This window comes from Calypte anna, chromosome 2 (assembly GCF_003957555.1).
Source record: "Calypte anna isolate BGI_N300 chromosome 2, bCalAnn1_v1.p, whole genome shotgun sequence".
NCBI lineage: Eukaryota > Metazoa > Chordata > Aves > Apodiformes > Trochilidae > Calypte > Calypte anna.
Window position 1 is genome coordinate 149,855,800 of NC_044245.1, and position 13,601 is coordinate 149,869,400.

The window sequence follows — 13,601 nt, forward strand, 5'->3', positions numbered from 1 at the left end:
CATTCCTATTTGTAGCCGGTGTCGAAAAGGTCGGCACTATAATAGCCACTGCCGTTCTAAGTTTGATATAGATGGGAATGTGATACTTCAACGTCAGAATGCCTTCCAGGGAAACGGGAGGCAGAGCGCGGGTCGGCGCCGCGCTCCAACACCAAATTGCATGCCGAATCAGCAGATGCACAATCTTCTGCAACCACAACCGCCAGCACTGATGCCGACCCAAACACCATTCGGGCCACCAGTGGCAGCGCAGGCTTGGACCTTTATTATAATTATACCTTTAAAAATGTATCTAAATCCACTAACAAACTTTTATTGCTTCCCCTGGGCTTGTTTTTTTTATAGACCATGGCCTAAAACTTGCTGAGGAAAGTGAGAACCGCTCCTCGTACAGAGAACACAGAGTCAAAAAAAAAAAAAAAAAAGTGTGTGTGTGCCTTTGCTGTTTATAGGCTTGGAGTTTTGTCTCTTAACAATTTTATTTGGCTTTTTAGGCTTTAATTTGGCAGCCATGGAGGAAACTAGGACTCCACCGTGCTGTGGTCCGGGAGGGGTCTGGGGACGCTTTTGGGGCCCCCCGACCAATTTTTGTCGGATAAGCCTCCTCTACCCCCTTGGTTCTATGCACCAGTGGACATCTGAACTTCCTCATACTAAAAAGTTGTTAAAGTCCTTCCACTACAGCGTGAAATGTCCTTTTAGTATTGTGTTGTATTGATAACATGTTTTGTTAGTGTTGTAATTCATGTGATCGTTTATATGTCAACTAAGGGATCCCTCGTCTATATGTTGATTGTTGATTGTGCTATTCTGTTGTACTGCTCTTTTTATTGTTAGCTTTTAGGTCATGTTTGTGAAGATTTTAATGGAATGTGTTGTATGAATCTTTCTGATCACTCTCAATCTATACATGCTGCAATACAATCACTTAAAGAAGGGGTTGCACATTTGCAATCACAGGATAATTAGGACTGGTTTGATAAACTTTTTTCAGTATGGGGTTTAACAGGATGGTTAAGAAGTTTAGTTAAGACTGTTTGTTATGCTTTATTTGCTTTCTTGCTTTTGCTAACATTGCTACCTTGTATCTTCCGATGTTTTCAACGGATGCTCAATCGTGCCATGAAAAGAGTTTATCTTGTTCAGTCAGAAGGGGGAATTGAGGCAGTACAATCTCGAACTGTTGGTGCCGAGCAATTGTTGATGGAACGGTTCGACCATGGGCCCTGGGCTAAGCGCAAGGACAGCTCTGCGTAAAGCAACTTTTGTAACTGCAGGGACCAGCACGTTAGAACACTCGAAGGTTAAGGAGTAAGCAAGACGATTAGATTAAGGGACTCAGCACGATTGTTATGTCTACAAAGAAGCTCAAATGTGTGAAAGATAAGCTTTGTTAGTTAATTGTTGCTAAATGCTTTGTAACCAATCAAGTTAAAACGTGTGTAACGAGATGTAGAAATCACCAATCAGTAATATGTATACGTGGCATTAGCTCTTAGATTAGTGTATAAATATCGCCTTCTGATTCAATAAAGTGGACATTTGTTTGCATCAAACTGGGTCCCTGTTTTGGACTGCAACAGGTAGTGGCATGACAGTGAGTTGGCAGCAGCTGGGATGCTCTGTGCCAGGAAAAATCAGATGTTCCTGTTGCTTCCTCCTAGAATCCACTCAGAGTCTTTTCAATTGTGTTTACTAACTTCTGGTTTTTTGGTTTTTTTGTTTGGTTTTTGTTTTTTCATGCTATTTTTGTCAGCCTGAAGCTGCATGATGCATCTCCTGTCACCCAGGTTAGGTGCTGCTTTAGGAGTGTTTGTTACTTCTAAAACCAACCCAGTCCAGCTCCAAGTTTGCTGAGGGGTCCCCATTGCCAGCCCTGACCCCATCTGTGAAGCACATAGAACCATGGGATCATCATGGTTGGAAAGGACCTTCAAGATCATCGAGTCCAACCATCACTCCTACACCACCTTAACCACCAAATCATCTCCCAAAATGCCTCTTCTGCCTTTTTTTTTTTTAATACCTCCAGGGACAGTGACTACACCACCTCCCTGGGCAACCTGTTCCAATGCTTCACCACTCTTTTCAGAGAAGAAATCTTTCCTAATATCAGGGAGTTGGAGAGGGCAACCTCTTCTCCAGCTCCTTCAACCTCACTTCCTAAGACCTTTTTTCCAGCCCAGTTGCCCTTCTCTGTACCCTCTCCATCACCTCCATGCCCTTCCCATAATTTGATACCCAAAACTGAACACAGGACTCAACGTGAGGCCTCACCAAGGCTGAGTCAAAGAGGAAGATCACTTCCCTTCTCCTGCTGGTCACAGTGGTCCTGGTACAAGCCAGGATGCTTTTGGCCTTCTGGGCAACCTGGGCACACTGTTGGTTCGTGTTCAGCCACCTGTTCACAGGTCTGAAACCTGCAGCATGGGTGTTCTCTATCCCCTCACCCAAACCAGCAGCAAAGATGTGAAATTCCACATCCCCAACTCCTCAACATCTGGGGTGTCATCCCAAGCCTGGATTGTCCTTGGGTCCTAGTTGGAGATACCTCAGTTTGGACAGAATGTTGGCTTCTGACTGCTTCCTAAATAAAGCTACAGCTGCACTAAGTGTCAGGGTTTAACACTGGCCTGGCAATAACCAAAAAGCAAATAACAGACACTCTCTATTAATCTCTCTCTCCCCCTTGATAAAGAAAGGAGAGAGAATAAGGGAGAGAGACTGATGGGTTGGAAACTAAACTACACAGCTTTAATGAAACAGGAATGAGAAATAGGAAAAATGACTAAATCTATACAAATCTCCAGGAAAATGGATCCCAGGTTCCTCCCCCCTTTCCCCCAATAACTCTCCCATCCCCACCCAGGCTGCAGGGCAGCCCTGGGAAAGTCCAGGCTGGACTCCTGGGGTCAGCAGCAGTGGGGAGCTGGAGGCAGGAACACACAGATTCAGGCTGGCATGGATCAGGAGCACAGGCAGAGGAAGGGATGGAATCCTCCCAGGATGCCCAAGCAAAGAAGGAGAGGGGAAGAAGGGGAAGCAGGAAGGGCTTTGACCCTGGTGATCCCTCCAATTTCTCCTGAGGATGAGGTGGATGGGATGGAATCCTCTGTTTGGTCAATTCTGGCCATTTCTCTTGTCTGTTCCTCCCCAAAGGAGGGCTGCAGGTGGGATCTCTTTCTTCCTTCTGGAGGGTAAAAGTTTTTCCTCAGAGTTGAGCAGTGTCCTTGGCTCTGCACACCAGTCTCTAGCAGTAACTCTAAACATCGAGTGGGATCAGTTCTAGAAGCACACACTGTCTGAGAAACTTGCTGTTAACTTCAGCAAGTGCAACTACTTAAAGAGACTCAGCTAAAAGCAAAAGTACAAGACAGAAAATCACCTTTATCCTGGCCCAAACCAGGACACTAAGCCAAGAGACACAAGAGTGAAAAAATTAGCCACAGCCACATTGACAATTAGAAAAATTGCTCTTACCAGATAACTTTAAAAAAAAAATACTAAAAACATCAGGCAGGCCAATACAAGCTCAACCAATTCCTTAGAGCAACCTTCCAATATCTTAAAGCTGGGGGAGGGCTTTGGACATGGGGGTGTAGTAAGAGGACAAGGGGAAATGGGTTAAAACTTGAAGAAAGGAGATTTAGGTTGGATATGAGGAAGAAATTTAATTTGAGGGTGGTGAGACCCTGGAAGGGGTTGCCCAGGAAAGCTGTGGATGCCCCATCCCTGGCAGTGCTCCCACTTGGATGGGGCTTGGAGCAACCTGGGCTGGTGGGAGGTGTCCCTGCCCATGGAGGGGGACTGGAATTAGATGATCTTTCAGGTCCCTTCCAACACAAACCATTCCATGATTCTATGCTTGAAACCTCCCAAGTCTGAACTCTGAGGTCTTGCAAACTCAGGACAAACTTCCCAGCAATGGCAACACCAAATCCAAGTGCCAAGGGATAACAAACCAGCTTGTCACAGACTCTCAAAGAGGAAGAAAACTGGACTGAGCTCTTCTCTGTTTCATTTCTGGAATATATTATATTCTTATTAATCTTTATTTCTGGAAATCAGGATCTATTTCTGCCTGGGGGGTGGGAGCTACTAAGGATGAATCATGAAGCCCAACCAGTTGTGATCTCTGCCACCCCATTGTCTTCAGAAGTTGTAGGATGCAGCTGGAGCTTGAGAAATAGATGGAAGAGATTACACAGAAAAAAAAAAAAACCCAAAACAACCCAACCAGCAAACCAAAACAAAAATCAAAGAGCCCATTCAAGTGTAGGTAATCTCTGGGAAGGGATTAGAAGCTTCCTTGTCTGGCACAGCTGGAGAGATAAATCATCTGTTTTCATCAGAAGGGGCAGTCTGTAGGCAGCCAAGCAAGAAACACAACATTTTTGGGGAAAGGCATCAGCTCTTTGCTTCACCATCCCTCCTGCAACCCCAAGGAGCTGCTGGAAGCCACCCCAGGGAGCAGAGCCCTTGTGTCATTCTCTTCTTGGGTTCATGACAGCAGAAGGAAATGATGGAAAGCAGCTATTCAAAGGCTTATTTCTCAGTCGAGTCAATCACTCAGAACTGCAGCTTAATCCAGGCTTGGATTAAGGATATTAATTAAGCAATTTCTTGGGATTTCTCAAGTCCCATCTTGCAGTAGCTGAGGATTAGTGTCTAGAAAAGGCATTCTTCGAGCTTGGGACAAGCTCTTCCTGATTCTTTGTTTTCTTTTGAATAACACAAGTGCTCAGCTGGCCAAAAATATCATTATTATGGTTAAAAAAAAAAACAAACTGGAGAAAGAACCAACCTTAGATCTTATCTCCTCATGCCCTGGGGTATCCCCATGATAAGCATCCATCCCCCTGCCACATCCTCATGTACCAAGTGCCAGGAGTTCTCCTCCTTCACAGGACCCAATCCTGATCCCCTGGGGATTTATCCTTGTCTTGGAAACAATTCCTCTGGCCCTCATTACATCCATCCTTGATTTTATCACAGGGTCCCTGCTCCTCACAAGTGAATTGTTGGGTTTGGTTTGCAGCCAAAATTGGGCTCCTTGTGCTCAATTCACAAACACAGGGCCCAGGTTGATATCTGCCCAACCTCAGCTGATTTTCCAGCACTCTGAACCTGCTCTCAAGAGGTGATGGATGCAGAAACCAACTCTAAACCCAGGGAGCTCCTTAAACCCATGTTTTTATTTCTGCCAGGCCACAGACTTGATCTTCTCTCCTAAACTCCATTGGAAGAGGAAACGTCTCCATTCCCTGCCTTCAGAGAGAGTCTCAGCTTAAATATTCATAGAATAGGTTGGGTTGGAAGGGACCTCAAAGCTCATCCAGTTCCAACCCCCCTGCATGGGCAGGGACACCTCCCACCAACCCAGGTTGCTCCAAGCCCCATCCAACCTGGATTTGAACTCTTCCAGGGATGGGGCAGCCACAACATCCTTGGGCAACCTGTTCCAGGGTCTCCCCACCCTCAAATTAAAGAATTTCTTCCTCATGTCCAACCTAAATCTCCCCTTTTCAAGTTTTAAAGCATTTCCCTTTGTCCTCTCACTACATACCTGTATAAAAAGCCCTCTTCCATCTTTCTTGTAGGGTTCTTCTACCCCTTTCCTCTCACACTGACAAGCATTTCCCTTTAAAATTCCCATTCTATTCTTCCCTCTTTTTTTCATTTTTTTCTTATGGGTTTTTTGTTTTGTTTTGTTGGGGGTTTTGTGTGGGTTTTTTTTTTTTTTTTTTTGTGGTTTGTTTTGGTTTGGTTTTGGTTTTTTGGGTTTTTTCAATATCAGACCTCAAGGGAAGAAGAAAAAACCCCTCTGGAAACCTTTCACTTTCCTCTTCTGAGCATCCTCATGGGGGTTTCCCACCTCTCACATGTCTGCCAGGCTTACAGCTGATTATTTATTATTTTTTTTTTGTTCTCCCTTTAATCTGCTTCACATGCAGAGCAGAAGCAAAACTTCAACAGCTCCTCCTTGAGGAATTCTCAGCCCCCACTTCCCTCTCTGCACCAAAGAAGCAGCCAAAACCCCTTGGCTCCCAACTCCCTCGGGAAGAGCAAAGGTTCTATCAGATAAAAGAGCATCAAAGCAGTTTTGATGGTTGCCCACCCTCAGATCATCCTCCAGGACCTCTTCTTCACTCCACAGAGCCCTTGATGGGTTGGGAAGCTCCTGCTGCTGATGCAATTTTTGCATTGATGAGGATTAATAATCTGTTGGCTGTTTATCAAAAGCTTGACTCATTCCCAGGAGAAAACACAAGGTGGGAAGGTTTCTGATGAGTCTGGCTCTTTCCCAGGGTTTAGAGACAATGGGTACAAGCTGGAGCACAGGAGGTTCCATGTAAACAGAAGAAGATTCTGCACTGGGAGGGTGATGGAGCCCTGGCTGCCCAGAGAGGTTGTGGAGTCTCCTTCCCTGGAGACATCCAAATCCCACCTGGATGTGTCCCTGTGGGACCTATATTAGGTGATCCTGCTCTGGATGAGGGGTTGGACTCTCTTGAAGTCCCCTCCAACTCCTAAAATTCTGTAATTCTCTGAAAAGGCACCAAATGTGAAGGCTTTTGGTTTGCATCTCTCCAAGATGCTGATGGAGAAGCAGGAAAAAGGGATGGAGACCCCTCAGAGCCTCAGATAACTTGCAAGGAGAGGTGTTTGGTCCCATCCATTGATAACTGCTGAGCTTCATGAACTTCTCTGAACTTCACCTCCCACCCAAGTCCCAAATTTGGAGCTGAATGATCCCAACACACCAGAGCAGGCTGAAAGGGAGCAAGGGAAGAGTGATGGAGTTGCTGTCTTCAGCTGTTTGAGGGGAGACAGGAATAGAGAGGACAGAGCCAGGGTCACCTTAGAGGGGCAGAAAGGACAAGCAGCTGGTGACAAGAACCTACAAAGGAAATTCCAACCAGATCTAAAGAAATTTAAAAGGTTTCCCAGGGCAGTGATTAATTGCTGAAAAGAAGACCCTGAGATAACAATCTCTTCTCCATGGAGAAGGGACAAACCCAACCACAGCTGCTCCTCCTTTGGACAAGAGGTTGGAATTAAGCTCTCCAGAGACCTTCCCAACCTCACCATTTCTGGGAAGAGGATGGAAATCAGATGCCAAAGCAAGAGAAGAGGAACCTCTCACTATCTCCTCCCACCCAGAAGTTTTAGGAGAGACATTAGGGAAAAATATTCTTTCCTGGGAGGGTGGTGAGATGCTGGAACAGGTTGCCCAAGGAAGTTGTGGCTGTCCCATCCCTGGAAGTGTCCAAGTCCAGGTTGGATGGGGCTTGGAGCAACTTGGGCTGGTGGGAGGTGTCCCTGGGCATGCAGGTGGATTGGAACTGGATGAGCTTTAAGGTCCCTTCCAACCCAAATTAATGATTTTATGGTTGAGAAAGCTTCTCCATCCTACAGGGGAGGGGCTACAAGAAAGCTGGGGTAGGGCTACTACATGGGTGTGCAGTGAGAGGAGAAGGGGAAATGGTCTCAAACTTGAAGAGGGGAGATTTAGGTTGGACATGAGGAAGAAATTCTTTGATTTGAGGATGGGAAGAGCCTGGAAGAGATTGCCCAGGAAAGCTGCCCCATCCCTGGCAGTGCTGAAGTCCAGGCTGGATGGGGCTTGGAGCAATCTGGACTGGTGGGAGGTGTCCCTGGGCATGCAGGTGGATTGGAACTGGATGAGCTTTAAGGTCCCTTCCAACCCAAATTAATGATTTTATGGTTGAGAAAGCTTCTCCATCCTACAGGGGAGGGGCTATAAGAAAGCTGGAGTAGAGCTATTACATGGGTGTGCAGTGAGCAGAGAAGGGGAAATGGTCTCAAACTTGAAGAGGGGAGATTTAGTTTGGACATGAGGAAGAAATTCTTTAATTTGAGGATGGGAAGAGCCTGGAAGAGGTTGCCCAGGAAAGCCGCCCCATCCCTGGCAGTGTCTCAGCCCAGGCTGGATGGGGCTTGGAGCAATCTGGACTGGTGGGAGATGTCCCTGCCCATGCAGGGGGGTTGGAACTGGATGATCCTTAAGGTCCCTTCCAACCCTGAAAATTCAATGATTATCCTACTGAACACCCACAGTATAGGATCTACCCTTGGACTATCCCACAGAACAAGACAGCAACATCCCCAGGGCAGGGAGACAAACTCTCTGGTGCCCATAAGATTTGTTTTTGGTTTTGGTTTTGTTTTTTAAGCTTCATTATGTACCTAGAGCATCCCCAAGCCCATCAACAGCACCAGTGTGAGCAGTCAGCTTTCTTCCTGGTGTACTTGCCTTGAGGTCTCCTCCCAGCCACTAGAAACAATAGGATCTTATTAAAAGCACATTAGGAACTCAAAAAATGACAGGGGAATGAACCACTCCTGGTTTTGCCTGAAACCAGCTCTGCCTTTTTTGCAATTTTGTTTGTGTAAAATAATGTGTAAAATAAAAATAAAGGTTAAAAAAAAGGAAGCTATCGAGAAGGAATACTCCTAAACCTAAGAACTGGCTGGAGGGGCGGGCCCAGAGAGTGGTACTGAATGGGGCTGCTTCCAGTTGGCAGCCGGTCACCAGCGGTGTCCCCCAGAGATCAGTGTTGGGCCCAGTCCTTTTCAATATCTTCATTGATGACTTGGACGAGGGGATTGAGTCCATCATCAGCAAGTTTGCTGATGACACCAAGCTGGGGGGGAGTGTGGATCAGCTGGAAGGCAGGAGGATTCTGCAGAGGGACCTGGACAGACTGGAGAGATGGGCTGACTCCAATGGGATGAGGTTCAACAAGACCAAGTGCCGGGTCCTGCACTTTGGCCACAACAACCCCATGGGGAGCTCCAGGCTGGGCACAGAGTGGCAGAAAGGGACCTGGGAGTCTGGATTGACAGGAAGCTGAACATGAGCCAGCAGTGTGCCCAGGTGGCCAAGAAGGCCAATGGCATCCTGGCATGTATCAGAAACAGCGTCACCAGCAGGTCCAAGGAGGTGATTCCGCCCCTATACTCAGCCCTGGTAAGGCCACACCTTGAATACTGTGTTCAGTTCTGGGCCCCCCAGTTCAAGAAGGATATTGAGGTCCTCGAACAGGTCCAAAGGAGGGCAACCAAGCTGGTGAAGGGACTCGAACACAGATCCTACGAGGAGAGGCTGAGGGAGCTGGGGGTGTTCAGCCTGGAGAAGAGGAGGCTCAGGGGAGACCTCATCACTCTCTACAACTCCCTGAAAGGAGGATGGAGCCAGGGGGGGGTTGGTCTCTTTTCCCAGGCAACTCTCAGTAAGACAAGAGGGCAGGGTCTTTAATTGTGCCGGGGGAAGTTCAGATTGGATATTAGAAAGAATTTTTTCACGGAAAGGGTGATCAGACATTGGAACGGGCTGCCTGGGGAGGTGGTGGACTCTTCGTCTCTGGAGACATTTAAAAAGCGACTCGATATGGCACTCAGTGCCATGGTCTAGTGACTGTGGCGGTAGTTGATCAAGGGTTGGACTCGATGATCTCTGAGGTCCCTTCCAACCCAGCCTATTCTATGATTCTATGATTCTTTGCATTTCATGTGTCAAAATCTGGGGAAAAAAAAAGTGACTTGACTTTGGGCTATCAAGTGTCTCAGGTATCAATGCACAGGTTTTTATGTGCCTGCAGAAAAGATGCTTCGTGGGAGAAGCTGAGTTGAAAACCTCCCTGGAAGGGTGAAGGAAGGTTGGATTCATCTGAGGGTGCCAGGATTGGTGGAGTCACAGAATTATTGAGGCTGGAAAAGACCTCTGAGCTCATCAAGTCCATCCTTTGACCCAACACCACCACATCAGCCATGGCACCAAGAGCCACATCCACTTTTTCTTAAACACCTCCAGGGATGGGGACTCCAGCACTTCCCTGGGCACTCCATTCCCTCTCCATGGGAAGTGCTTGCTAATATCTAGCCTAAACCTCCTCTGGAACAGCTTCAGGCCATTCCCTCTTGTGCTGGTTGGGTTCTTCTCCCAGGAAACAGGATCTTACCAAAACCTTTGGGAGTTCTGGAGTCACTGGTGCTGGGACCAGTTCTGTTGAATATCTTCATTAATGACACTGGGATGGAGTGTGCAAAGTGGCAACTGACACCAGTGTGGTTGAGACACCTGAGGGACAGGATCCCATCCAGAGGGATCTGCAGGAGCTCCAGAAGTGGACCCAGGAGAACTTCAGTGAGGTCAAATGCACCTGGGTAACCCCAAGTACCAGTACAGACTGGGGAAGGGATGCAGAAAAGCCCTGTGGAAAAGGACTTGGTGACACTGGTAGATGAAAAGGTGAGCTGGCAATGGCCTTGTCCTGGGTTGCATCCAGAGCAGTGTGACCAGAAGGTCAGAGGAGAAAATTCTCCTTCTACTTTGTACCCAAGACCCCACCATCCACAGTGCTGCAGCCTCCAACATAAGGAGGACATGAACCTGTTGGAGAATCCAGAGAAAAATCAGAGGGCTGGAGCACCTCTCCTCTAAAAACAAGCTGATAGACTTTGGGTTGTTGAGTTTGTAGAAGAGAAGAAGCTGAGGAGACCCTGGAGAACCTTTCAGTACTTAATGGAGGCTACAAGACAGACAAGGACAGACCTTTCAGTAGAGCTGATAGTGACAGGACAAAAATTAAAGGGAGATTCAGATTAGATTTAAGGAAATTTTTTTACTACTGTCCTGGTTTGGGCCAGGATAAAGGGGATTTTCTGTCTTGGACTTTTGCTTTCAGCTGAGTCTCTTGGAAGGAGCTGCACTTGCTGAAATGAACAGCAAGTTTCTCAGGCAGTGTCTGCTGCTGGGACTGATCCTACTCCATGTTTAGAGTTCCAGCTGGAGAATGGGGTGCAGAACCAAGGCCACTGCTCAGCTCTGAGGAACATTTTGCCCTCTGGAAGGAGAAAAGGAGTCAAGAGGTCCCACCTGCAGCCCTCCTTTGGGGAGGAACAGACAAGAGAAATGGCCAGAATTGACCAAACAGAGGATTCCATCCCATCCACCTCATCCTCAGGAGAAATTGGAGGGATCACCAGGCTCAAAGCCCTTCCTGCTTCCCCTTCTTCCCCTCTCCCTGTTTGCTTGGGCATCCTGGGAGGATTGAATCCCTTCCTCTGCCTGTGCTCCTGATCCATGCCAGCCTGAATCTGTGTGTTCCTGCCTCCAGCTCCCCACTGCTGCTGACCCCAGGAGTCCAGCCTGGACTTTCCCAGGGCTGCCCTGCAGCCTCGGTGGGGATGGGAGAGTTACTGGGGGAAAGGAAGGGGAACCTGGGATCCATTTCCCTGGATATTTGTATAGATTTAGTCATTTTTCCTATTTCTCATTCCTGCTCCATTAAAGTTGTGTAGTTTACTTTCCAACCCATCAGTCTCTTTCTCTTATTCTCTCTCCTTTCTTTATCAGGGAGGAGAGGGGGATTAATAGAGAGAATCTGTGATTTGGATTAATTGCTGGGCCAGTGTTAAACCCTGACACTACAAGGATGGTGAGACCCTGGTCCAGGCTGCTCAGAGAGGTGGTAGAAGCCCCATCCCAAGGTCAGGTTGGACAGGGCTATGAAGATGCTCCCTGCTCAAGGCAAGGGGGTGGGAACTAAATGACCTTTAAAAGACTCCTTCCAACTCAAACCATTTGAGAATTCTATGAAATAAGCTCCAGTCACTGGGCTGGAAGAAGGATCCTCTTCTCATAAGCCTCTGTGACAGGTCCTAATCCTGCTTCACAGGGTCCTAAGCAGTGGAAAATCCCTGTCAGACTCAGGATTAGGGCAGACTGCTGCTTCACGTCATGTCCATGGCAAGGAGCTCAGCTTCTCCAACCTGTACACCTCAGTTGTTTCTGGCTGAGGACCAGGAGGACACTCCCCAGACTTAATCAGCCTCTCTTAAAAGCTTCACTCTTTCAAACAAATCATGTTACTCACCCCAGGATGGGTTAATTTGAGATCTGGCAAAACATGGGAACTCTCCACCTTGACTTTGCTTCATACCTCCCCTGCACTTGGACTTCCAGCCTTGCTTTCATTAAGGTTTTTTTTGGTGTTTTTTTTTTTTTACAGAAATGGTCAAGCCCCATAAAGTTGATTTATAGGGTAAGACACCCTTTGAGGATGGGACACTTCATTTAAGCCCTTATAGAAAAGCAAATTACTCTTTAGGTGACACAGGAAGGTTTTTGACATCCAGAGCATCTGAGCATGGCCAAGGAGCCCTTCAGGATTACACCCAACCCCCATTCCAACCTGGTCCTTTTCACCTGCAGCAGCACAAGAAGCAAGCACAAGGCTTCCAGCATCAGCAGCTGGAGTTAAACCACCTCAGTTTTGCTGCAGGCATGGTGGGTTTGGAGAGAAGCAAGGAGAGAGAGGAGAACAACCCTGTAATGCACCAAGAGAAGGTGGCCAGGAGGTTCATGGAGGGGATTCAACCCCTTTTTGGAGACCCCCACCTGGAGTTCTGCATCCAGTTCTGGAGCCCCAGTTATAAGAAAGACATGGATGTGCTGGGATGTGTCCAGAGAAGGTCCAAGAGGATGCTCAGAGGGCTGGAGCACCTCTCCTGTGAGGACAGACTGAGAGAGTTGGGGTTATTCAGTCTGGAGAGGAGAAGGCTCTGAGGAGACCTTATTGGAGCCTTCCAGGATCTGAAGGGGCTACAGGAAAGCTGGGGAGGGATTTTTTAGGATGTCAGGGTGTGATAGGACATGGGGGAATGGATTCAAACTCTAATTTAGATTGGAAGTTAGGAAGAAGTTCTTCACCATGAGGGTGGTGAGACCCTGGCACAGGTTGCCCAGAGAGGTGGTGGAAGCCCCATCCATCCCTGGAAGTTTTTAAGGCCAGGCTGGATGGGAATCTGAGCAACCTGATCTTATGGAAGGTGTCCCTGCCCATGGCAGGGGGGTTGGAATGAGATGATAATTTAAGGGGAATTTTGTACCTGCAACCTGAAACCTGATATTTAATACAGCCTCTTCCCTTCCCTCCTTCTTAGAATCATAGAATCATAGAATTGGCTGGGTTGGAAGGGACCTCAGAGATCATCAAGTCCAAGCCTTGAACCACTACTGCTGCAGTTCCCAGCCCATGGCACTGAGTGCCACATCCAGTCTCTTTTGAAATATCTCCAGACACGGAGAATCCACTACTTCCCTGGGCAGCCCATTCCAATGTCTGATCACCCTCTCTGTAAAGAAATTCTTTCTAATCTCCAACCTAAACCTCCCCTGGCACAACTTGAGACCCTGCCCTCTTGTCTTGCTGAGAGCTGTCTGGGAAAAGAGCCCAACCCCTCCCTGGCTCCAACCTCCTTTCAGGGAGTTGGAGAGAGTGATGAGGTCTCCCCTGAGCCTCCTCTTCTCCAGCCTCAACACCCCCAGCTCCCTCAGCCCTTCCTCACAGGAATTCTGCTGGATCCCTTCACAGCCTCCTTGCTCTTCTCTGGACCTGCTCCAGCACCTCAATCTCCTTCCTGAACTGAGGGGCCCAGAACTGGACACAGGACTCAAGCTGTGGCCTCCCCAGAGCTGAGCACAGGGGCAGAATCCCTTCCCTGGACCTGCTGGCCACGCTGTTCCTGATCCAGACCAGGATGCCATTGGCCTTCTTGGCCACCTGGGCACA